This window comes from Manacus candei, unplaced genomic scaffold, assembly GCF_025592945.1.
Source record: "Manacus candei isolate 608988 ecotype Guabito, Panama unplaced genomic scaffold, ASM2559294v1 h1tg000147l, whole genome shotgun sequence".
In the NCBI taxonomy this organism is placed as follows: domain Eukaryota; kingdom Metazoa; phylum Chordata; class Aves; order Passeriformes; family Pipridae; genus Manacus; species Manacus candei.
Genome location: NW_026138195.1, coordinates 341617 through 364906, shown reverse-complemented (window position 1 = coordinate 364906; position 23290 = coordinate 341617). Strand labels below are relative to the sequence as shown.

The following is a 23290-nucleotide window of genomic DNA, read 5'->3' as shown; positions in this document are numbered from 1 at the left end:
CATTGTATAAAAGCAGATAGCTCTTTTTTTGGAGGGGAGCAAGCTTCACATCAAGGACACCGTTGCCTTTGGCAGGGACACCTGCCAGTTTGTGAACTTACTGACTCTCCAAGGATGCAGCTCCTGCCATTGGTAATTACAGGCATTCTAGGTCAGTGAGAGAACTTTATGGGCAACAGCTGGGTGACTGGGGGAGGTCATGCTGGGGGCTTATTTCTCTCTTCCTTCCTCTCCTTTGGGTTTGTTCGTTTTGTTGGCCACCTCTTGCTAATGAAGATCAGTTTTGTTGAGCTTTCAATGGTGTCGTGGTTTCAGCTTCAGTATGATCCGAACCCCTCCCCAATACAGCCAGCCAAAGGGACGGTGGGTTGACAGGCCCAGCTCTCTGAAAGATGAGTTGAGGGCTCTGAGCCAGAGAGGGGATGAGAGCCGGGTACAGGTTTGGGAATTGCTGGGAGGGCTTTTGAAAGGAGCGTAGGGGAAAGGGATGTCTAAGAACGAGTCCCTCAGGAGAGGGAAGCAGAGAGGCTGAGTTTTGACCCCAACACAAAGATGTGCAGGGCAGAGCAGAGAATATGCCCACAGAAGGTTCTTTTGCGCCCATCTTTGCAGTTCTGACAGGCACTTCTTGTCACAGCCTGTCCTCTCCATTCCAGAATAGGCCCTGGCAACCAAAGAACCAACACCCCACACCATAGTGCAGACCAACCCATGTGCTTTGGACCCTTTTGTTGTCCTATCCATTCTGGCCTATCCCCTCCATTCCGGAATAGCCTCTGGAAACCAAAGAACCAAGTCCCCCCCATGTGACAGTTCAACTCCACCCGTGTGCCAAGGGCTCCTTTGTGGTGTCACAGCCTGTCCTCTCCATTCTGGAATAGCCCCTGGAAACCAAAGAACCAACACCTCACACCCCCACAGTGCAGCCCCACCTGTCTGCCACGGGACTCTTTGGGATGTCACGGCCTTTCCCCCAGGAAAGAAAGCCTGGAACCTTCGGGTTTCACATGCAGTTGGGGGGCCACCCTGGGCACTCCATGGGCAGCAAGAGCTTTCTGTCCTGGCCCTTTTTGTCTGGCAGGAATCTTCAGCTGTGTTCAGTCTGGGCAGTCAGACTGGCAATTTCAGCGCAGGGCTCCTGCAAGTGAACGACAGCCCTTCCCTCCAGGAAAGAAACCCCTTACCCTCGGTCTCTTCTCCTGTTCCTTAAAACACAACCTGCAGGGGAGCTTTCTGGGGTCTCTTCTCTTGGGAATTGGGAAGACAGACCCACTCCCATGTTTAACACCTCAGGCAAAAACACCCTTTGAACACCTTTCCCAACCCTCCCCAACCTTTCCCAAAGCCCAGATTTTACAGGTGTCCTGTAATTCTGGCCCAATCTCACCCAAGCCCACAAACCAGGACAGAAACCTCTCAGCCTCACGCTGCGTCCTTCCCAGTGCTGTACCTTATGTGCAGGCAAAAGGCCTTAAAATCAAGGACCCAAAATTCATGGCCTGTTCTTTTTCCCAGAAAAGAAGGCATGGTGAACTCTCCAGACCAGGGAACTGGAAGATCTCCCCAAAACTCCTTTGGTACACGCTGCAGGGCCAACGATTCCTCTGCTCTGCCCTGTCGGCGCTGCTTTGTCTCTTCTGGGTCCCAAGAAACTGTCAGTGAAAGTCGGGGAATAAAATCTCTGAGCAATTGGTTGGGTTCCAGAGGTGACCCTACTTCATTCAGCACTGAAGGGACACAGGAATTGCTCTCTAACACCTGTACATCAGTTCTCAAAACTTTTAACTATTTTTACATTTTATCAAACAAAGGAATTCCTGCCCATTGGCTTACCAGTTCTCTGCAGGAATTCTTCTCTCTTCTATTGGCTCTTGATTTCTCACTTTGCATGATACTTAGTCCACAGTTTTTGTCCTTTTCTTGTCTTTTCCCTGGATAGAGAGAGCCTCAGTAACTGTCTGTGTTAGTTTTGTCTTTGTCTCTGGTTTCTTGAAGGGTCTTTGTGGTTTAGAAATTCTGCCTTCTTGGTGTCCAGGTCTCAAAAAGAGATTTCTCTGCCAGGTCTATGACCACTGAAATATGGCAGGCCTTAAGCTTTTACTTTGTTTTTCTAACAAAAGGCCATGGCCCAGAACTTGTCCATCATCCATTGTCTCTTGCCCCCATTCAATCTCCTGCCAGCAGTTTCTCCCCACTGCTGGGTGGGCTCCTTTGTCAAGCACTAGAACTTGTTGGGTAACAGGCCCAGTCCTGTTGCCTATTTTTCGTGGGGATCTGCAGGAGGGCATTGAGTCTTCCATGAGCAAATTGGCAGAGGACCCCAAGCTGGCTTGCAGTGTGGATGTGCAGGAGGGCAGGAAGGCTGTGCAGAGGGACCTGGACAGGCTGGACCTCTGGGCCGAGCCCGTGGGCATGAGGTTCAAAGTGCCTTTGGGGCCTTTGGGGCCTCTGGCCACAAGAACCCCCTGCAGCTCCAGGCCGGGGGCAGAGGAGCTGCAAAGGGTCCCCGTGGGAGAGGCCCTGGGGGTGCTGGTGGACAGAGGCTGAACCTGAGCCAGCGGGTGCCCGGGTGGGCAAGAAGGCCAAGGGCAGGCTGGCCTGGATCAGAAAGAGTGTGGCAGCAGGAGCAGGGCAGTGATGCTTCTGCTGGACTGGGCACTGCTGAGGCCACAGCTGGAGTGCTGTGTCCAGCTCTGGGCCCCTCAATTCGGGGAGAACCTTGAGGGGCTGGAGTGGGTGGAGAGCAGGGCAATGGAGCTGGGCAAGGGTCTGCAGTGCATGGCCTGTGAGGAGCAGCTGAGGGAGCTGGGCTTCTCCAACCTGGAGAAGAGGAGGCTCTGGGCTGACCTTCTCCTTGTCCACAACTTCCTGACAGGAGGCTGGAGCCAGGTGGGGGTCAGCCCCTTCTCCGAGGCAACAGGCGCTAGGACAAGAGGACACGAGGACCTGCCTGTCAGGGGCTGTTTGTCAGGGACAGGAGCAGGACTTTTTGGAGAGAAACAGGGATTAGGTATTGAAATGGGCTGCCCAGGGAGGTGGTGGAGTCACCGTCCCTGGAGGTGTTTAAGCAAAGACTGGCCATGGCACTGAGTGCCGTGGTCTGCTTGACGTGCTGGGGATGGGGCGTAGGCTGGACGCCGGTTGATGTCACAAGTCTCTGCCAAGTTCAGGGACTCTGGGCTTCTGTGCCAGCCCAGCCTTTGGGGACAGCGTGCTGGTGGCTCCGAGGCTCCGTCCTTGCCTTGCCTTGCCCATCTCCTGGCTGCCAGGCAAGGGCCTTGTGACATCACAGCCTCTGTGGAACAGCGCGGGGGCTGAAAACTGTCAGTGCTGCGTCCCCGTGCCCAGAGCCTGGGCAGAAGTCGGCTGGCAGGGACGGGCAGAGACTGTGCAGAGGTGTCAGCTCGTCCCGCAGCAGCACCATGCCCAGCCAGGGCATCTCCTGGCTCCTCAGGCTCTGGGTGCTCCTGCTCTTGCCTGGCCCACTCGAGCCTTGCAGCCGTGCCACAGGTGCCATTGCTGAGAACCGGGGTTTGCCTTGGATGGCCCCTTGCCAGCAAAGGCAGGAGAGGCTGGAGAGAGGGGAAGGAGGGGGGTCAGGCCGCTGGGATGGTGCCGGCGGGCCGTGAGCCCGAAGCCAGCAAGGCCTTGGGCCCACACGGTGTCAGGGGAGGACTGAGAGCCCCCAGGGAGGAGGAAAGCTGGGCAGGCCCCAAGGCTGCTGGGCCTCTTCCTTGCCAGCCCTTTGGCCAAGGCCCCGAGGCAGAGGTGGGGCTCAGCCCCTGCCCAGCAATGGGGCACAGGCTGAGCCCCAGGGACACCAGAGCCAGGCGGCCTGAGCTCTTCTTCCTGCAGCGTCTGCCTGGGGCAGCCCAGCCAGGCCTGAGTCTCTGCAGGAGAGGCCAAGCCCAGCCAGAGAGGGCTCAGCCCTCTGAGGCTGCACTCCCTGCAAAGGGAACAAAACCTTGGCCCAGAGGACATCCTGCCCCCAAATGGAGAACTGGAAAGGTCAAGAATAGAAAAGTCACCCCCCTCCATTCTTCAAGGAATGTTTAGAGCTCTTTCTTAAAAGCATCCAGGACTCGGGTCACCCAATTTTCTCTCTGAGAAGGGTTTTCCATGGTTCCCCTCAATTCCCAAGTTCAAAGGGGTCCCAGCACACTTTGGGATGTGTTGGATGCGGTGTTGGGGTGCAGATGTCCCCCCAAAGCTCCCTCAGAACAGGGTGACACAAGGGGGGGGCACAAAGGGGTCCCCATTCCTGATCCATCCTGGAGCAACCACACTGGGGGCAACTGGGATCAGAGTGGGAGCAGCTGGGCCCCTGCTGGGCTCATACTGGGACCATCCTGGGAGTGACTGCAATACTACTGGGAGTATGTGAGAGGCACTGCAACCATACTGGGATTTCTGGGATCAAACTGGATTTGTACTGCAAGTGTCTGCAAGTTCCTGGGACCATACTGGGACACATACTGGACACATACTGAGATCATCCTGGGAGCAACTGGGACCATGCAGGGGCAAATGGCCTCCTCCAGGCAGTGACTGAAAGTGCCTGGGACCAGACTGGACTCAGACTGGGAGTCCCTGAGAGGGAAAGGAACCATCCTGGGGGGGACTGGGAGCAACTGGGACCACCTTTGAGGGCAATTGGGATCCAATTGGGAGTGACTGGGAGTGATTGGGATGGTAGTGGGAGTGACCAGGACCATACATGAACCATCCTGGGAGTGACTGTAAGTGACTGGGATCATACTGGGAGCAACTGGGATCATGTTGGCGGCACAAAGAACAGAGGGAGAGGAGGGGAACAGAGAGGGGATGGACAGAGAGAGGAGGGGGAATTTTAGAAAGGATAAAGAGGAAAGAAAGACAAAAAAAAAAGAAAAATAAGAGAAAAAGGCAAGTTTAAACATTCAGTAAATGTGTGAGTCACTGAGAGCTCCCAGGTCAAAGGCAGGTGAAGTGTTTGCAGGGGACAGGAGCCTGTTCAGGGTTCAGGAGCTGCTGCTGCCCAAAGGGAGGAAACGCCCCGAGGGCTCGGAGCAGAGTTTGTGCTTTGGGGCCTTTGCCAAGAACCCGCAGGAGGGAAAGCAGTTCCAGCCAGGGGGGCCCAGGGGCTCCCAGCACGGGCCCAGGGGCTCCCAGTCACCCCCAGGATGGGCCCAGTCACCCCCAGGATGGGCCCAGTCACCCCCAGGATGATCTCACTCACTTTTAGTCACGCCCAGTCTGATCCCAGCATGATCCCAGTCACTCCCAGTCTGATTCCATTCTCTCCTAGTAGGATCCAAGTTACCCCCTGCAAGGTCCCAGTTGCTCCCAGTCAGTCCCAGTATAATCCCAGTCAGTCCTGGTGTCTCCCACTATATCCCAGTTGCCCCCAGTGTGGTCCCACTCACTCCCGGTCATTTCCAGTACCTTCCAGCATGATTCCAGTTGCGCACAGCCACTCCCAGTCACTCCCAGTGTGCTCCCAGTCACTCCCACTATGATCCCAGTTACCTCCAGGATACTTCCAGTATATCCCAGTTGCACCAGCATGGTCCCAACTGCTCTCAGAATGTTCCCAGTCACTCCCAGTATGAACCCAGTCACCTCACTGTGGGCCCACTTGCCCACGCATGGCCCAAGCTGCTCCCACTGGGATCCCAGTGTGATCCCACTTGTCCCCAGCGTGGTCCCACTTGCTCCCAGTTCCTCCAAGTGTGATCCCAGCTGCTCCCAGTTGACCCTAGGATTGACCCAGTCACTCCTCATATGATCCCTGTATGATCCCGGTATGATCCCAGTACAATCACAGTTACCCCAGCATGGGCCAAGCTGCTCCCAGTTGCCTCCAGCACAGATCCACTCAATCCAAGTATGGTCCCAGTCTTCCCCCAGCATGGTCCCAGTCAATCCCAGTTGCCCCTTTGTACATCCAGTCACTCCCAGGTGCTCCCAGTCCAAGTCACTCCCAGTGTGGTCCCAGTCACCCCCAGGATGGTTGCAGACTCTCCCAGTAGATCCCAGTTGCCCTCAGCATGCTCACAGTCATACCCAGTTACATCCACTTGCCCCAGGATGCTTCCAGTTCCCATCAGTAAAATCCCAGTCACTCCCAGTCTATGCCAGTTGCCTCCAGCATGCACCCTGTCACTCGCCGTTACTCCCAGTTCCACCATACTTCCAGCATGGCCCCACTGGCTCCAAGTTCCCCTCTATGTAGTTCCAGTCACTGCCAGTATGATCCCAGTCACTCCCAGTCACTCCCAATTGGATCCCAGTTGCCCCCAAGGTTGTCCCAGTTGCTCCCAGTCCCCCCCCAGGATTATTCCTTTCCCTCTCAGGGACTCCCAGTCTGAGTCCAGTATGGCCCCAGGCACTTTCAGTCACTGCCTGGATGATGCCATTTGCCCCTGTATGGTCCCAGTTGCTCCCAGGATGATCCCACTATGAGTCCAGTCACCCCCAGTATGATCCCAGGAACTTCCAGACACTTGCAGTACGAATCCAGTTTGATCCCAGTCATCCCCCGTATGGTTGCAGTGCCTCTCACATCCAGTATTATTGCAGTCACTCCCAGTATGAGCCCAGTATGAGCCCAGTATGAGCCCAGTTGCCCTCAGCGTGGTTCCAGTTGCTCCCATTCACCCAGTGACTGTGTTTCAGTCACTCCCAGTATCATCCCTGTCACTCCCAGTCACCCCACTAGAGTTCCACTCCCTCCCAGTCCCTCCCAGGACCATCCCAGTAGGATCCCAGTGACACCCCAGATGGTGGCACTCACACCCAGGATGAACCCAGACATGCCCTGGCACTCCCAGGATAAAGCCATTTGCCCCCAGCAGGCTCCCAGTTCCTCCCAGTCACTGACTATGGTTCCAGTTGCTCCCAGTGTGATCCCTGGCACTCCCAGTCACTCCCACTATGATCCCAGTCAGTCTCAGAATGATCCCAGTCACTCCTGGTCTCTCTCAGTATATCCCAGTTGAAGTCAATGTGGTCCCACTCACTCCCAGTTGCTCCCAGTAGCTGCCAGCATAATCCCAGTTGCTCACAGCCACTCCCAGTCACTCTCAATGTGGTCCTAGTTGCTCCCAGTATGATCCCAGTCACTCCCAGTATGATCCAACTTGCTCTCAGTATATTCCAGTTCCACCAGCATGGTCCCACCTGCCCTCAGAATGCTCCCAGTCACTCCCAGTATGACCCCAGTCACCCTCACTGTGGGTCCAATGGCTCCCAAGATGATCCCATTGCCCCCAGCATGGACCAAGCTGTTCCCACTGGGATCCCAGTATGACCCCAGTTACCCCCAGTGTAGTCGCAGTTGCTCCCAGTTCCTCCCAGTGTGATCCCAGTTGCTCCCAGTTGCTCAGGGCAGAGACCCAGTTGCTCCCATTATGATCCCTGTATGATCCCTGTATGATCTCAGTACAATCACAGTTACCCCAGCATGGTCCCAGTTTCTCCCAGTTGCCCCATGATGCCAATTTTGCCCCCAAGAAGGTGCAGAGAACTGCTCAGAGACAAGAGTTAGTCTTTAAGCAGCGAGGTTTGTTTATTAGGCAACGCTGGAGAGCAGCCAGCTCGTGCTGGACAAACTGCTCTGTCTCTCCAGTGAAATTACAGCATTTTATACAATTTCTACGAGTGATTGCAACATGTTACATACATATTCATATGATTGCTACGTCTAATTATAATATTTATAATAGGCCGAGTTTAGGCCCTTTTATTAAATTCCCCGCTCTGAGTATCCTCATAGCCTTTTATGGAATTGCCCGCTCTGAGGGAATGAACTGAGCATCCTTTTATGGAATTCCCCGCTGTGAGGGGAGGACTGGGCATTCCTGCCTGAACTGGAGAATATATAAACCTGGAGTTTCAGAACCTTTTTAGCACTCGTGGGATCCAGAGGAGGACTGCAGCTCACCGCTCTCAACCAGCCTGAGACCACCCCCCTCAACTGGACTGCAACCACCACTTTTGACCAGACTGCAACAGCTCTCCCACCAGTAGGTTTTTTATCCCCTCTCCCACTACTTTGGACTCGGGGGGGCCCAAGGAACAGCACTTTGTTCATGGCCCAGGGTGCTGGGTTCTACATTTGGGTTTTGTGGATTAAAACCAATTGCTTGTCTGTATAATCAGACTTATTGGGCAAGGGGGGCCCAAGGGGGGCCCAAGGGGGGCCCAAGGGGGCTGGTCCAGGGGGGGAAGGGCTGCAGGGGGCGGATCCCGGAGGAGGAAACCCGCCAAAAGCGGCGGCCCAGCCGAGGGAGGAGCCGAGCGGGAGCACAAAGAAGAGCAGCCCAAAGGTCCTGGCGGTGGCTCGGCAATGGCGGGGGGGGGCGAGAGCGGTTTGGGGGCCCCCCGTGAGAGCCGGGGGGGAACCCCGGTAGCCGCGGAGTGGGGAGAGCGGAGAGGGGCGATCCCGGAGCTGGGGGACCCCCGGAATGCTGGAGGGGGGGGAGCAGAGAGGGAGCGCCGGGTCCCTTAAGCGGGGGTCCCGGAGAGGGGGAAGGCCTTGGAGTGTGGAGAGGAGGGGGGGCCTTGAGGCGGGGTGGGAGCCGAGAGCGCCAAGAGGTTTGCGAGAGTGGGAGGCGAGAGAGGAGGGCCGACCGGCCCCGGGAGGCAGAGTGGGGAGAAGTGAGCCCTGGGACCCCCCTGGCAACACTCAAGGGGACCCCGGAGAGTGGGAACCCCCCGGAGCCGTGGGACCCCCGGCAGCCCGAAGAAAGAGGACCCCCAATGCAGGCAGAAGTGCCATCAGGCCATACAGTGGGGACCCCCCTAACCCCAGAGAGCAGAGAGGGGGAACTCTTGAGAGGGGTTTTTGGGCTGAATGTTGGTGTTTTGGGGGTTTTTATGGACACAAGATGCCCGGTGAGTCCTAGAGCTGGACTTGGGCAGGAGGAACCCCCAAGGCAACGCGCTCACCTCTTGTTTTCCCTCTCCAACAGGATTTCTGATTCCCAAAGGTTGGGCGGATGGAGGAGGAGGCTGCGAGGAAGAGGAAGATGCCGCGGGCCCCCCAGGCAGGTGAGGAGGAAGTCAGTGCCCCTTTGGGTCGGTCTTTTGTGACCATCCTGCCGGGGCCGGAGTTGGGGGGATGTCCTTGGGATTCCCTGTGGACCGGAGGTAAATCCCCTGCGTGTCCTTGTTGCTTCCTGCCCCAGGCCCCGAGGTGAGGCCGGAGAGCGCGGAGGACAAATCCCGGCGGCAGAGCCTGGTGGGAGAGGCCGTTTTGAAGGGCTCCCCGGCGCAGGAAGGCAGCGGGGAGGAAAAGGGCCGGAGATGCCCCCGCAGGAGGGGCTGCAAAGCCAGCCCAGGGGGCTGTGAGGAGGAAAGAGCCAGCGTGTGCCGGGAAGGCGGCCGGAGCTTGAGGCGGAGCTGCGAGCTGGTGGTCCCTGAGCAGCCTCCCAGCAGGGAAAAGCACTTCAGGTGTTTGGAATGTGGGAAGAGCTTCAGCAAGAGAACCAACCTCCAGAGGCACCAGCACATTCACACTGGGGAACGGCCCTACATGTGTGGGGCGTGTGGAAAGAGCTTCAATCAGAGCTCCAACCTGCTCCAACACCAGATGATCCACAGTGAGGAAAGGCCCTACATGTGTGAGGAATGTGGGAAGAGCTTCAGTGACAGCTCCACCCTGCGCACCCACCGTCGCATCCACAGTGGGGAACAGCCCTACACGTGTGGGGAGTGTGGGAAGAGCTTCAGTGACAGCTCCACCCTCCGCAACCACCGTCGCATCCACAGTGGGGAACGGCCCTACACGTGTGCGGAGTGTGGGAAGAGCTTCAGGCAGATCTCCCACCTGCTCCGACACCAGATGATCCACAGTGGGGAAAGGCCCTACACGTGTGAGGAATGTGGGAAGAGCTTCACTCAGATCTCCGACCTGCTCCGACACCAGATGATCCACAGTGGGGAAAGGCCCTACATGTGTGAGGAATGTGGGAAGAGCTTCAAACGGAGCTCCCACCTGCGCCGACACCAGATGATCCACAGTGGGGAAGGCCCTACACGTGTGCGGAGTGTGGGAAGGGCTTCAGGGACAGCTCCAGCCTTTGCAAACACCGTTGCATCCACACCAGGGAATGGCCCTACAAGTGCTTGGAATGTGGGAAGAGCTTCAGCACAAGCCCCAAGCTACTCAGCCACCAGCACATCCACACTGGGGAACAGCCCTACACGTGTAGGGAATGTGGGACAGCTCCACCCTCTACACCCACCGTCGCCTCCACATCAGGGAGAGGCCCTACAACTGTCGGGATTGTGGGAAGAGCTTCAGGCAGAGCTCTTCCTTGACCTCCCACCAACGGACCCACCAGTAATGGAAGCCCCGAGTGCCCCGACTGCGGGAAGAGCTTCGGCCGCTGCTCCAACTCCATCAGCCATGGGAGGACCCACGTTGGATGATCCACAGGGACCCCCGCTGGGCACAGCCCTGGTGTGCTGGTTTAATGGTAAACCAGCAGGGGAAATGTCAGCAGTGACACCTGGAATGGGATGGAACACCTGGAAAGGGAATGAGAATGCCTGGAATGGGAATGGGGACATAAAGAATGGGATTGGGACAAAAGCAATGGGATGGGAACACCAGGAATGGAAATGGGAAGACCTGGAATGGGAATGGGGACATTGGGAGCAGACTGGGGACACTAGGAATGGGAATGGGGGCAGAAGGAATGGGAATGGGGACACGTGGAATGGGGAGGGAACACCTGGAATGGGAACACCTGGAATGCAAATGGGGACACCAGGAATGGAAATGGGGACACCAGGAATGGAAATGGGAACACCTGGAATTGGAATGGAGACACCTGGAATGGGAACACCTGGAACGGGAATGGAGACACCTGGAATGGGAATGGGGACACCAGGAATGGAAATGGGAACACCTGGAATTGAAATGGAGACACTTGGAATGGGAACACCTGGAATGGGAATGGGGACACCAGGAATGGAAATGGGAACACCTGGAATTGAAATGCAGACACCTGGAATGGGAACACCTGGAATTGGAATGGAGACACCTGGAATGGGAACACCTGGAATGGGAATGGAGACACCTGGAATGGGAATGGGGATACCAGGAATGGAAATGGGAACACCTGGAATTGAAATGGAGACACCTGGAATGGGAATACCTGGAATTGGAATGGAGACACCTGGAATGGGAACACCTGGAATTGGAATGGAGACACCTGGAATGGGAACACCTGGAATTGGAATGGGGACACCAGGAATGGAAATGGGAATACCTGGAATTGGAATGGAGACACCTGGAATGGGAACACCTGGAATGGGAATGGGGACACCTGGAATGGGAACACCTGGAATGGGAATGGAGACACCTGGAATGGGAATGGGGATACCAGGAATGGAAATGGGAACACCTGGAATAGAAATGGAGACAACTGGAATGGGAACACCTGGAGTTGGAATGGAGACACCTGGAATGGGAATACCTGGAATTGGAATGGAGACACCTGGAATGGGAACACCTGGAATTGGAATGGAGACACCTGGAATGGGAACACCTGGAATTGGAATGGGGACACCAGGAATGGAAATGGGAACACCTGGAATTGGAATGGAGACTCCTGGAATGGGAACACCTGGAATGGGAATGGGGACACCTGGAATGGGAACACCTGGAATGGGAATGGAGACACCTGGAATGGGAATGGGGATACCAGGAATGGAAATGGGAACACCTGGAATAGAAATGGAGACAACTGGAATGGGAACACATGGAATTGGAATGGAGACACCTGGAATGGGAATACCTGGAATTGGAATGGAGACACCTGGAATGGGAACACCTGGAATTGGAATGGAGACACCTGGAATGGGAACACCTGGAATTGGAATGGGGACACCAGGAATGGAAATGGGAACACCTGGAATTGGAATGGAGACACCTGGAATGGGAACACCTGGAATGGGAATGGGGACACCTGGAATGGGAACACCTGGAATGGGAATGGAGACACCTGGAATGGGAATGGGGATACCAGGAATGGAAATGGGAACACCTGGAATAGAAATGGAGACAACTGGAATGGGAACACCTGGAATTGGAATGGAGACACCTGGAATGGGAACACCTGGAATGGGAATGGGGACACCAGGAATGGAAATGGGAACACCTGGAATTGAAATGCAGACACCTGGAATGGGAACACCTGGAATTGGAATGGAGACACCTGGAATGGGAACACCTGGAATGGAAATGGAGACACCTGGAATTGGAATGGGGACACCAGGAATGGAAATGGGAACACCTGGAATTGAAATGGAGACAACTGGAATGGGAATACCTGGAATTGGAATGGAGACACCTGGAATGGGGACACCTGGAATGGGAATGGGGACACCAGGAATGGAAATGGGAACACCTGGAATTGGAATGGAGACACCTGGAATGGGAACACCTGGAATGGGAATGGGGACACCTGGAATGGGAACACCTGGAATTGGAATGGGGACACCAGGAATGGAAATGGGAACACCTGGAATTGAAATGGAGACACCTGGAATGGGAACACCTGGAATTGGAATGGGGATACCAGGAATGGAAATGGGAACACCTGGAATTGGAAAAGAGACACCTGGAATGGGAACACCTGGAATGGGAATGGGGACACCTGGAATGGGAATGGGGACATAAGGAATGGGAATGGGGTCACCTGGGCTGGGAATGGGAAGATTGGGAATGGGAACATTGGGAGCAGGTTGGGGACACCAGGAATGGGAATGGGAACATCTGGGATTTGAATGGGGACACCTGGAATGGGAATAGGGAAAACAGAGGTGGGATGGGAATACCTGGAATGGGAATGGGGACAATAGGAATGGGAATGGAGACAATAGGAATGGGAATGGAGACACCAAGAACTGGGAATGGGGAAAACAGAAGTGGGATGGGAACACCAGGAATGGGAGGAGGGACAATAGGAATGGGAATGGGGACACCTGGAATGGGATGGAACACCTGGAAAGGGAATTGGAACACCTGGAAAGGAAATTGGAACACGTGGAACAGGAATGCAAACCCGTGGAACGGGAATGGGAATTCCTGGAATGGGAATGGGAACTCCTGGAATGGGAATGGGGACACCTAGAATGGGAACTCCTGGAATGGGAATGGGGACACCTGGAATGGGATGGGAACAACTAGAATGGGATGGGAACACCTGGAACAGGAATGCAAACCCGTGGAATGGGAATGGGAACCCCCGGGCCCGGGCTGTGTCCCTGGGGAAACAGGAGGCCAGGCCCAAAAGAGTTCACGAAGAAATTTGGGCCTGCTAACAAGCTCCCAACAGCCAAGACCATCTGTGCTCGTTCTGTTCTACTGACTGGAGCAAAGCTTCAGAGAATAGTACAGGAACATGTCCTAGGCCTAGAGGGGATAAATTAGAGAGACAGCAGGATCAGGGAGACATTGGAAGAGGAGGAATAGGCCGGGAGCCAGGGCTTTTTCCAAGCTTCAGGGAGCGGGTCAAGAACAATGGAAGAGAAGGAAGGTCAAGCTGAGGAAGATGAGTTGAAGCCCCCAGAGCCATGGAGGAAGAGTGGAAGTACCCTCAGGACTGAGGGCCAAGAGAAGCACCGCCCCAAGCCCCGCCTGAGCTCCACCTATACTCCGCCTATTCTTAATATGCAGAGAGAGATGTTGGAATCACTTGAATATGCATTTAATCCCAGCTGAAGATTGTATAAAAATGCTGATTTTGTGTGAAGCCTTGGAGCAAGTTTGTCCAGCGCGAGCTGGCTTGCTCCCAACGTTGAATAAACAAATACCTGGCTGCTTAAAGAGAAAAAAGTCTCTGAGCAGTTTCTCGGACCGATTTTTGGGATTCAGCGCCCAGTCAGTCCCAGGATGATCCCAGTCACTCCTGGTCTCTCCCAGTAGCTCCCAGTTTCCTCCATGTGGTCCCACTCATTCCCAGTTGCTCCCAGAAGCTTCCAGCAGGATCCCAGTTGCTCACAGCCACTTCCAGTCATCCCCAGTGCACTCCCAGTTGCTCCCAGGATGATCCCAATCACCTCCAGCATGATCCCACTCACTCCTGGTATGATCCCAGTATGACCCCAGTCACCCTCAGTGTGGTCTCAGTTGCTCCCCTCATGGGCCAAGCTTCTCCCACTGTGATCCCAGTATGATCCCAGTTGACCCCAGTATGGTCCCAGTTGCTCCCAGTTGCCCCTAGCACAGATCCAGTCACTCCAAGTATGATCCCGGTCTTCCCTCCTGACAGTCCCACTCAATCCCAGTTGCTTCTCTTGTAGATCCAGTCACTCACAGTTCCTTCCAGTTGCCCTCAACCTGGTCCTAATTCCCCTTCACGTAGTCCCAGTCACTCCCAGTATGGTCCCAGAAACTCCCACCATGGTTGCAGACACTCCCAGTATATCCCAGTAGAGCCCTCAGCGTACTCATAGTCCTTCCCAGTCACTCCCAGATGCCCCAGTAACATTCCAGTTTCCACCAGTATGATCCCAGTGACTCCAAGCCACTCCCACTATATCCTAAGTGGCCTCCAGTTGCTCCCAGTAGCCCTCAGTGTAGTCCCAGTTGCTCCCAGTATGATCCCTGTTGCCCCAGTTCTGGTCCTGGAGGGTCCCAGTGTGCTCAGATCCTGCTCCCGGAGGGTCCTGCTGGGTCCCAGTCCTGGTCCCGGTAGATCCTTGTGTCCCAGTCCATCCCAATCCATCCCAGTCCATCCCATTCCATCCCAGTCCATCCCATTCCATCCCAGTCCATCCCAGTCCATCCCAATCCATCCCAGTCTGTCCCAGTCCACCCCAGTCTGTCCCAGTCCATCCCAGTCCGTCCCAGTCCATCCCAGTCTGTCCCAGTCCATCCCAGTCCATCCCAGTCCATCCCAGTCCGTCCCAGTCCATCCCAGTCCATCCCAGTCCATCCCAGTCCATCCCAGTCCATCCCGGTCCCTTCCCAGCAGCCGCCGCCGTTTCCCGGGTCCTGCCCCCCCCGCCCCCCAAGATGCTGACGGGGGTCGGGGCTCCGTCTTTGGCTTCGTCTCCCTGGGCCTGCCTGGAATGAAGGGGCCGCTGGGACACTGCGGGACCTCCTGAAACCAAAGGAACCCTGGGAGAATTTGGGTACTCCTGGAGTCAAGGCACAATTGGGACACTGCAGGGCCCCATGGAAAAAAAGGAACCTTGTGACACTGCGGAATTCATGGAATCCAGGGGCCTTTGTGACAGGGGGGCCTCATGGAACCAAAGGAAGCCTGAGGTGTTTCAGAAGGTCATGGAATCAAGGGGCCACTGGGACACTGCAGGGCCTCTGGGAATTAAAGGAACACTGGGACACTGGGGCAGGACATCCCCCCTGCAATGGCCCCAAGACAATGCCCCATTTGCAAAGGAGTCAGTGCTGAGCTGAGAGGGGGCCGGGACAAGGCAGGAGATGTTGGACCCCAGACTGGTTTGACCCCAAATGAAGCCCCTGATGGTGAGGGAACCCCTGGAGTCCAAGGACTGTCAGTCCCTCAGTTTCTACCAGAAAGGGCCAGTCCCCTTTCCCAGGGGCAGATTCTTCCAACAGAACCCTTCTTGGGGGTGTGTGGAGATTCCTGCCTTGGCTGGGGACCCCCCCAAAGTCACTGCTGGAGGTTGAGAGCAGAGATCTCCCCACGAGTGCTGCTCTGGGGGAGTTCCATCCATCTCTAATTAAGAATTCTTGCTTGTTTGCCCCCTTTAGTAGAATTGCTTCAACAATTGCTGTAGTGTAGTGCCCTGTCCTATCTTATCCTGTACTACTGGTAGTTTTAGTGTTTCTACTGTTCACTAAATAATTCTGTTCTGTGTCGTCATTTGCAAAAATAAATAATTCATTTTCTATCAATAGATCTGATTTGCCATCATTAAAGCCTGGGGCACAAACATGGTTCAGTCCCCCCTCTAGAATTGCTCTAAATTTCAACTGTTGGCACAATGCAAGGCTGAGATTGGATCCAGCAGCCCCCAGCACCCAGAGTAAGCTTGAAGCTCAGGGAGACCACCCCCTTTCCCAACCCCCCAGTGCCCAAAGACCCCCATGGGACCATGGGGTGTGCTGGGTGCCGGGTTGAAGGGCAGGTGCCCTCGCAAAGCCCCCCAAAATCAGGGCAGGGTTTGGGGGGTCCCGGTTGGGCCTGAGGCCACGGGGAGGGGCTGCGGCCACCGGCGGCTCAGGAGCTCTGTGGGGAGAGAAAAGGGGGTGAGAGCGGGGTGGGGGGACAGGGGGGACACCGGGATACACCGAGACCTGGACTGGAGCCAGCGGGACCAGAACTGGGGCAACTGGGATCATGTTGGGAGAAACTGGGATATACTGGGAGTGTCTGGGAGTGAGTGGAACCATAATAGGGGTGAATGGGAGTGACTGAAACCACGCTGGGGGCAACTGGGGTCATCCTGGGAGCAGCTGGGCCCCTGCTGGGCTCATACTGGGATTATCCTGGGAGTGACTGCAATAATACTGGGAGTATGTGAGAGGGACTGCAACCATACTGGGGATGACTGGGATCAAACTGAACCCACTGGAAGTGTCTGCAAGTTCCTGGGATCATTGGGGGTGACTGGACTCATAGTGGGATCACACTGGGAGCAACTGGGACCATGCAGGGGCAAATGGCATCGTCCAGGCAGTGACTGAAAGTGCCTGGGGCCAGACTGGACTCAGACTGGGAGTCCCTGAGAGGGAAAGGAACCATCCTGGGGGGGGACTGGGAGCAACTGGGGCCACCTTGGGTGTAGCTGTAAAATATGGAACTTTATTAGAAATTGTCAACCATAGAATTTCTGTATTTTACACCAAACACTTGAAAAGGACAGTGCTAGCACAGAAATTGTGGATTTTAGTGAGCTTGGAAGGTCTCGAGGGAAAGGGTAGAGTTACCATTTCTTGTGAAGATTCCTTACAGGAAATAATTTTGGTAAAAACAGAGAGGGTTCTTACAGCTGTGAAGCGACTGATAGAAAGTGAGAAAGGACAGAAAACAGATCCATGAGACTGGGTCTAGGCCTTGGAGCAGTTGTAGAGGGCAGGAAACAGTGCCAGAAGCACAGGGTGAAGAAAAGAACAAAGCAAGAAAGGTGTTGGTGCCTGACCCCAGGGGTCGCTTTGTGACCTCCAACACAGTTCCAGAGGGGAGTAGGGTGGGTGGAAACTGGGGTGGAACAGGGGTGGAATTGAGTCCAACCCTCAGCCCTGCCCAGGTCCATCCCCAAGAGTCACAGCCTGTGCCCCAGAGGATCATCCAAACTCTCCTGGAGCTCTGTCAGCCTTGGTGCTGTGCCCACTGCCCTGGGGAGCCTGTTCAGTGCCAACCACCCTGGGGGGGAAGAACCTCTTTCTAACACCCAACCTGACCCTGCCCTGACACAACTCCAGGCCATTCCCTGGGGGCTGTCCCTGGTCCCCCCAGAGCAGAGCTCAGGGCCTGCCCCTCCTCTGCCCCTCTGAGGAAGTTGGAACTGCCATGAGGTCTCCCCTCAGTCTCCTCTTGTGCAGCTGAACATCCCAAGTGCCCTGAGCTGCTCCTCCTTTGGCTTCCCCTGTAGAGCCTTCCCCATCCTGGTGGCCTCCTTTGGACACTCTCTACTGGCTCCATCTCTTCCTTCCATTGTGTCCCCCCAGAGTGCCCCACTATTGAGGTGAGGCCGCCCCAGGGCAGAGCAGAGCGGGACAATCCCCTCCCTGGCCCGGCCGGCCATGCTGGGCCTGATGCCCCCAGGACAGGGTTGTCCCTCCTGGCTGCCAGGGCACTGCTGACTCCTGGCCAAGTGGGCACCCCCAGGACCCCCAGGACCCTTTCCCAGCACTGCTCTCCAGCCTCTCATTCCCACTCTGTCCCCACATCTGGGGTTGCCCCATCCCAGGGGCAGAATCCGGCACTGCCCCTTGTTGAACTTCCATGGGGGGTGATTCCCTGGCATCTGTCCAGGTCTCTCTGCAGGGTCTCCCTGCCCTCCAGGGGCTCAGCAGCTCCTCCCAGGTTGGGCTCATCTGCAAACTTGCTCCGTGTCCCTTCCAGTGCTGCACCCAAGTCATGGATGGAGATGTTGGAGAGCACAGGGCCCAGATGGAGCCCTGGGGAACCCCCCTAGTGACCCCCATCTGATGTCCCCCAGTCACTGCCACCCTCTGGGCCCGACCCGGGAGCCCATTGCTCGCCCAGCACAGGGTGTGTTTATCCAGCTCTGGGCTGGACACTTTGTCCAGAGGGATCTGGGCACAGACACTGTGAGAAGCTTCTCTGAAACCCAAAAAGATCCCATCAACTGCCTTCCCTTGATCAACCAGGGGGTGACGTTGTCATAAAGTAACTCAGGTTTGATCAGCAGGCCTTTCCTCTGGGGAAGCTGTGCTGGCTGTGATACCCCACAGCAGGGTGGGAGCTCAGGGGTCACCCCAGACCCCCCTTTTCCCACCTTTTCCCCCGTGGCCACTGCAGCACCGGCTGTTGGGTGGAGGGGAACCCCCCATCAGCCCCTCAAGGATGGACAGGGGGGTTGGGGACCCCCCCAGTGCAGATCCAACCCCTCCAGGGCCCCAGGGAACTGCTCCAGGGCTCAAGTGATGGGGACACCAAGGGACCTCCCTGGGACTCCTCTTCCTGCTGTCCCACCCCCCTTTTCTGCCCCTCTCCCACCCCTTTCCTATGGTCCCCACAACCCCCACATCCCCCCTGCACTCAGTTTGGGGCTCCCACCCCACTCTCAATAACTTTGGGGTCCCAACACACCTCACACTCAGTTTTGGGGGTCTCAGCCCAATTCTTTTCCCTTCTTTTCCACCCCTTTCCTATTGTCCCACTAAACCACAGCTTCCCTGTGCTCCCTTTGGGGGTCCCACCCCTTTGGCCCCTCAGATGAAGGGGTCCCACCCCCCCTTTTTCCCACCTTTTCTCCCCTTTCCTGTTCCCTTTCCCCATCCCCCCGGTGGCAGGGGGAGTTCAAGGCTTAGACAAAGTTGATGGGAGAAGTCCTGCCCTGGAGTCCCGAGGCGCAGAACGGACTCCCTGGCTTTCTAAACTCCTGCTCCCAGAGGAGCCTGGGGGCAGCTGGATCCAATCTCAGCCTTGGGTTATGCCTTGGGTTATGCCAATGCTTTGAATTTAAGGAATTATAGAGATGGGATTGAACCAGTTTTGTCCCACAGGTTTTAATGATGGAAAAGCAGATATATTTATAGCAATGAACTACTTATTACTAATAATGATCAGACAAAAGGACTAAACCAGAATTATTTACTACACAACATACACACTAAAACTACCAGTAGTACAGGATAAGATAGGACAGGGCACTACACTAAAGGAATTGTTGAAGCAATTCTACTAAAGGTGGCAAACAAGCAAGAATTCTTAATTAGAGATGGATGGAACTCCCCCAGAGCAGCGCTCGTGGGGAGATCTCTGCTCTCAACCTCCAGCAGTGACCTTGGGGGGTCCCCAGCCAAGGCAGGAATCTCCACACACCCCCAAGAAGGGTTCTGTTGGAAGAACCTGCCCCTGGGAAAGGGGACTGGCCCTTTCTGGTAGAAACTGAGGGACTGACAGTCCTTGGACTCCAGGGCTTCCCTCACCATCAGGGGCTTCATTTGGGGTCAAACCAGTCTGGGGTCCAACATCTCCTGCCTTGTCCTGGCCCCCTCTCAGCTCAGCACTGACCCCTTTGCAAATGGGGCATTGTCTTGGGGCCATTGCAGGGGGGATGTCCTGCCCCAGTGTCCCAGTGTTCCTTTAATTGCCAGAGGCCCTGCAGTGTCCCAGTGGCCCCTTGATTCCATGACCTTCTGAAACACCTCAGGCTTCCTTTGGTTCCATGAGGCCCCCCTGTCACAAAGGCCCCTGGATTCCAGGAATTCCGCAGTGTCACAAGGTTCCTTTTTTTCCATAGGGCCCTGCAGTGTCCCAGTTGTGCCTTGATTCCAGGAGTATCCAAATTCTCCCAGGGTTCCTTTGGTTTCAGGAGGTCCCGCAGTGTCCCAGCGGCCCCTTCATTCCAGGCAGGCCCAGGGAGACGAAGGCAAAGACGGAGCCCCGACCCCGTCAGCATCTTGGGGGGGCGGGGGGGCAGGACCCGGGAAACGGCGGCGGCTGCTGGGAAGGGACTGGGATGGACTGGGATGGACTGGGACGGACTGGGATGGACTGGGACAGACTGGAATGGACTGGGACACCGAGATAAACCGGGACGAGGACTGGGACCCAGTAGGACCCCCCGGGAGCAGGATCTGAGCACACTGGGACCCTCCAGGACCAGAACTGGGGCAACAGGGATCATACCGGGAGCAACTGGGACCACACTGAGGGCTACTGGGAGCAACTGGAGGCCACTTAGGATATAGTGGGAGTGCCTCGGAGTCACTGGGATCATACTGGTGGAAACTGGAATGTTACTGGGGCATCTGGGAGTGACTGGGAAGGACTATGAGCATGCTGAGGGCTCTACTGGGATATACTGGGAGTGTCTGCAACCATGGTGGGAGGAACTGGGACTGTACTGGGAGTAACTGGGACTACATGAAGGGGAATTAGTGGCTGGGGGCAACTGGAAGGAATTGAGTGACTGGATTTACAAGAGAAGCAACTGGGATTGAGTGGGACAGTCAGGAGGGAGGACTGGGATCATACTTGGAGTGACTGGATCTGTGCTAGGGGTAACTGGGAGCAACTGGGACCATGATGGGGACAACTGGGATCATACTGGGATCACAGTGGGAGAAGCTTGGCCCATGCTGGGAGCAACTGAGACCACACTGAGGGTTACTGGGGTCATACTGGGATCATATCAAGAGTAAGTGGGATCATGCTGGAGGTGATTGGGATCGTACTGGGAGCAACTGGGAGTGCACTGGGGATGACTGGAAGTGGCTGTGAGCAACTGGGATCATGCTGGAAGCTTCTGGGGGCAACTGGGAATGAGTGGGACTACATGGAGGAAACTGGGAGCTACTGGGAGAGACCAGGAGTGACTGGGATCATCCTGGGACTGACTGGGCGCTGAATCCGAAAAATCAGTCCGAGAAACTGCTCAGAGACTTTTTTCTCTTTAAGCAGCAAGGTATTTGTTTATTCAACGTTGGGAGCAAGCCAGCTGGCGCTGGACAAACTTGCTCCAAGGCTTCACACAAAATCAGCATTTTTATACAATCTTCAGCTGGGATTAAATGCATATTCAAGTGATTCCAACATCTCTCTCTGCATATTAAGAATAGGTGGAGTATAGGTGGAGCTCAGGCGGGGCTTGGGGCGGTGCTTCTCTTGGCCTTCAATCCTGAGGGTACTTCCACTCTTCCTCCATGGCTCTGGGGGCTTCAACTCATCTTCCTCAGCTTGACCTTCCTTCTCTTCCATTGTTCTTGACCCGCTCCCTGAAGCTTGGAAAAAGCCCTGGCTCCCGGCCTATTCCTCCTCTTCCAATGTCTCCCTGATCCTGCTGTCTCTCTAATTTATCCCCTCTAGGCCTAGGACATGTTCCTGTACTATTCTCTGAAGCTTTGCTCCAGTCAGTAGAACAGAACGAGCACAGATGGTCTTGGCTGTTGGGAGCTTGTTAGCAGGCCCAAATTTCTTCGTGAACTCTTTTGGGCCTGGCCTCCTGTTCCACCAGGGACACAGCCCAGGCCCGGGTGTTCCCATTCCCATTCCACGGGTTTGCATTCCTGTTCCAGGTGTCCCCATCCCATTCTAGTTGTTCCCATCCCATTCCAGGTGTCCCCATTCCCATTGCAGGAGTTCCCATTCCCATTCTAGGTGTCCCCATTCCCATTCCAGGAGTTCCCATTCCAGGTGTTCCCATTCCCATTCCAGGTGTCCCCATTCCCTTTCCAGGTGTTCCATCCCATTTTAGGTGTCCCCATTCCCATTCCTATTGTCCCTCCTCCCATTCCTGGTGTTCCCATCCCACTTCTGTTTTCCCCATTCCCAGTTCTTGGTGTCTCCATTCCCATTCCAGGTGTTCCCATTCCAATTCCTGGTGTCCCCAACCTGCTCCCAATGTTCCCATTCCCATTCCAGGTGTTCCCATTCCCATTCCACGAGTTCCCATTCCCATTCCAGGTGTCCCCATTCCAATTCCACGAGTTCCCATTCCAATTCCTGGTGTCCCCAACCTGCTCCCAATGTTCCCATTCCCAATGTTCCCATTCCCTGCCCAGGTGTCCCCATTCCCATTGCTGATGTCCCCATTCCCATTCCAGGTGTCCTCATTCCAATTCCAGGGGTTCCTACTCCCATTCCAGAGTTTCCCATCCCATTCCAGGTGTCTCCATTCCCATTCCAGGTGTTCCCATTCCTGGTGTCCCCATTTCCATTCCAGGTGTCCCCATTCCCATTCCTACTGGCCCCATTCCCATTCCTGTTGTTCCTAGTCTGCTCCCAATGTCCCCATTCCCATTCCCGGTGTTCCCATTTCCATTCCTGGTGTTCCTATCCCATTGCTATTGTCCCCATCTCATTCCTTATGTCCCCATTCCCATTCCAGGCATTCTCATTCCCATTCCAGGTGTCCCCATTCCCGTTCCATGTGTTCCAATACCCTTTCCAGGTGTTCCATCCTGTTCTAGGTGTCCCCATTTCCATTCCTATTGTCCCTCCTCCCATTCCTGATGTTCCCATCCCACTTCTGTTTTCCCCATTCCCAGTTATTGGTGTTCCCATTCCCATTCCAGGGGTCTCCATTCCTATTCCTATTGTCCCCATTCCAATTCCAGGTTTTCCCCTCCCACCTCTGTTTTCCCTATTCCCATTCCAGGTGTTCCCATTCCCATTCCTGGTATCCCCATTCCAATTCCTGGTGTCCTCAATCTGCTCCCAATGTTCCCGTTCCCATTCCAGGTGTTCCCATTCCCCTTCCATGAATTCCCATTCCCATTCCAGGTGTTCCCATCCCAGTTCCTGCTGTCTCCATTCCAATTCCTGGTGTCCCCATTCCCATTCCAGGTGTCCCTAACCTGCTCCCAGTGTCTCCATCCCTCTCCCCGGTGTCCCCATTCCTAATCCAGGAGCCCCCATTCCCTCTTCCTGATTTCTCCGTTCCCATTAGAGTTGTTCCCAGTCTGCTCCCAATGTTCCCATTCCCATTCCAGCTGTCCCCATTCCCATTCCCCCTGTCCCCATTCCCATTCCTGGTTCCCAGGGAGGAACTGCCGGATGCCGGAGGAGGAGCCAGAATTTATTGCCCAAAACAGGAGATTTTCACACCAAAATTAACCCCTGGTGATGTCACCGCTGTCCATGTGATGTCACCAATGTCCATGTGATGT

The 23290-nt window shown here is 55.4% G+C and overlaps 1 protein-coding gene and 1 pseudogene across 1 annotated transcript in view; one reads left to right on the top strand and one right to left on the bottom strand.

Moving 5' to 3' along the window:
• The window catches only part of LOC127462951 (gastrula zinc finger protein XlCGF49.1-like), a gene marked incomplete at its 3' end in the record, with an annotated part of 44352 nt that overhangs the window by 19723 nt on the left and 1339 nt on the right, over positions 1–23290 (bottom strand). The gene's annotated exons all lie outside the window — the stretch shown is intronic.
• LOC127462950 (gastrula zinc finger protein XlCGF7.1-like) overlaps positions 8100–23290 on the top strand; it is a 56327-nt pseudogene continuing 41136 nt past the window's right edge.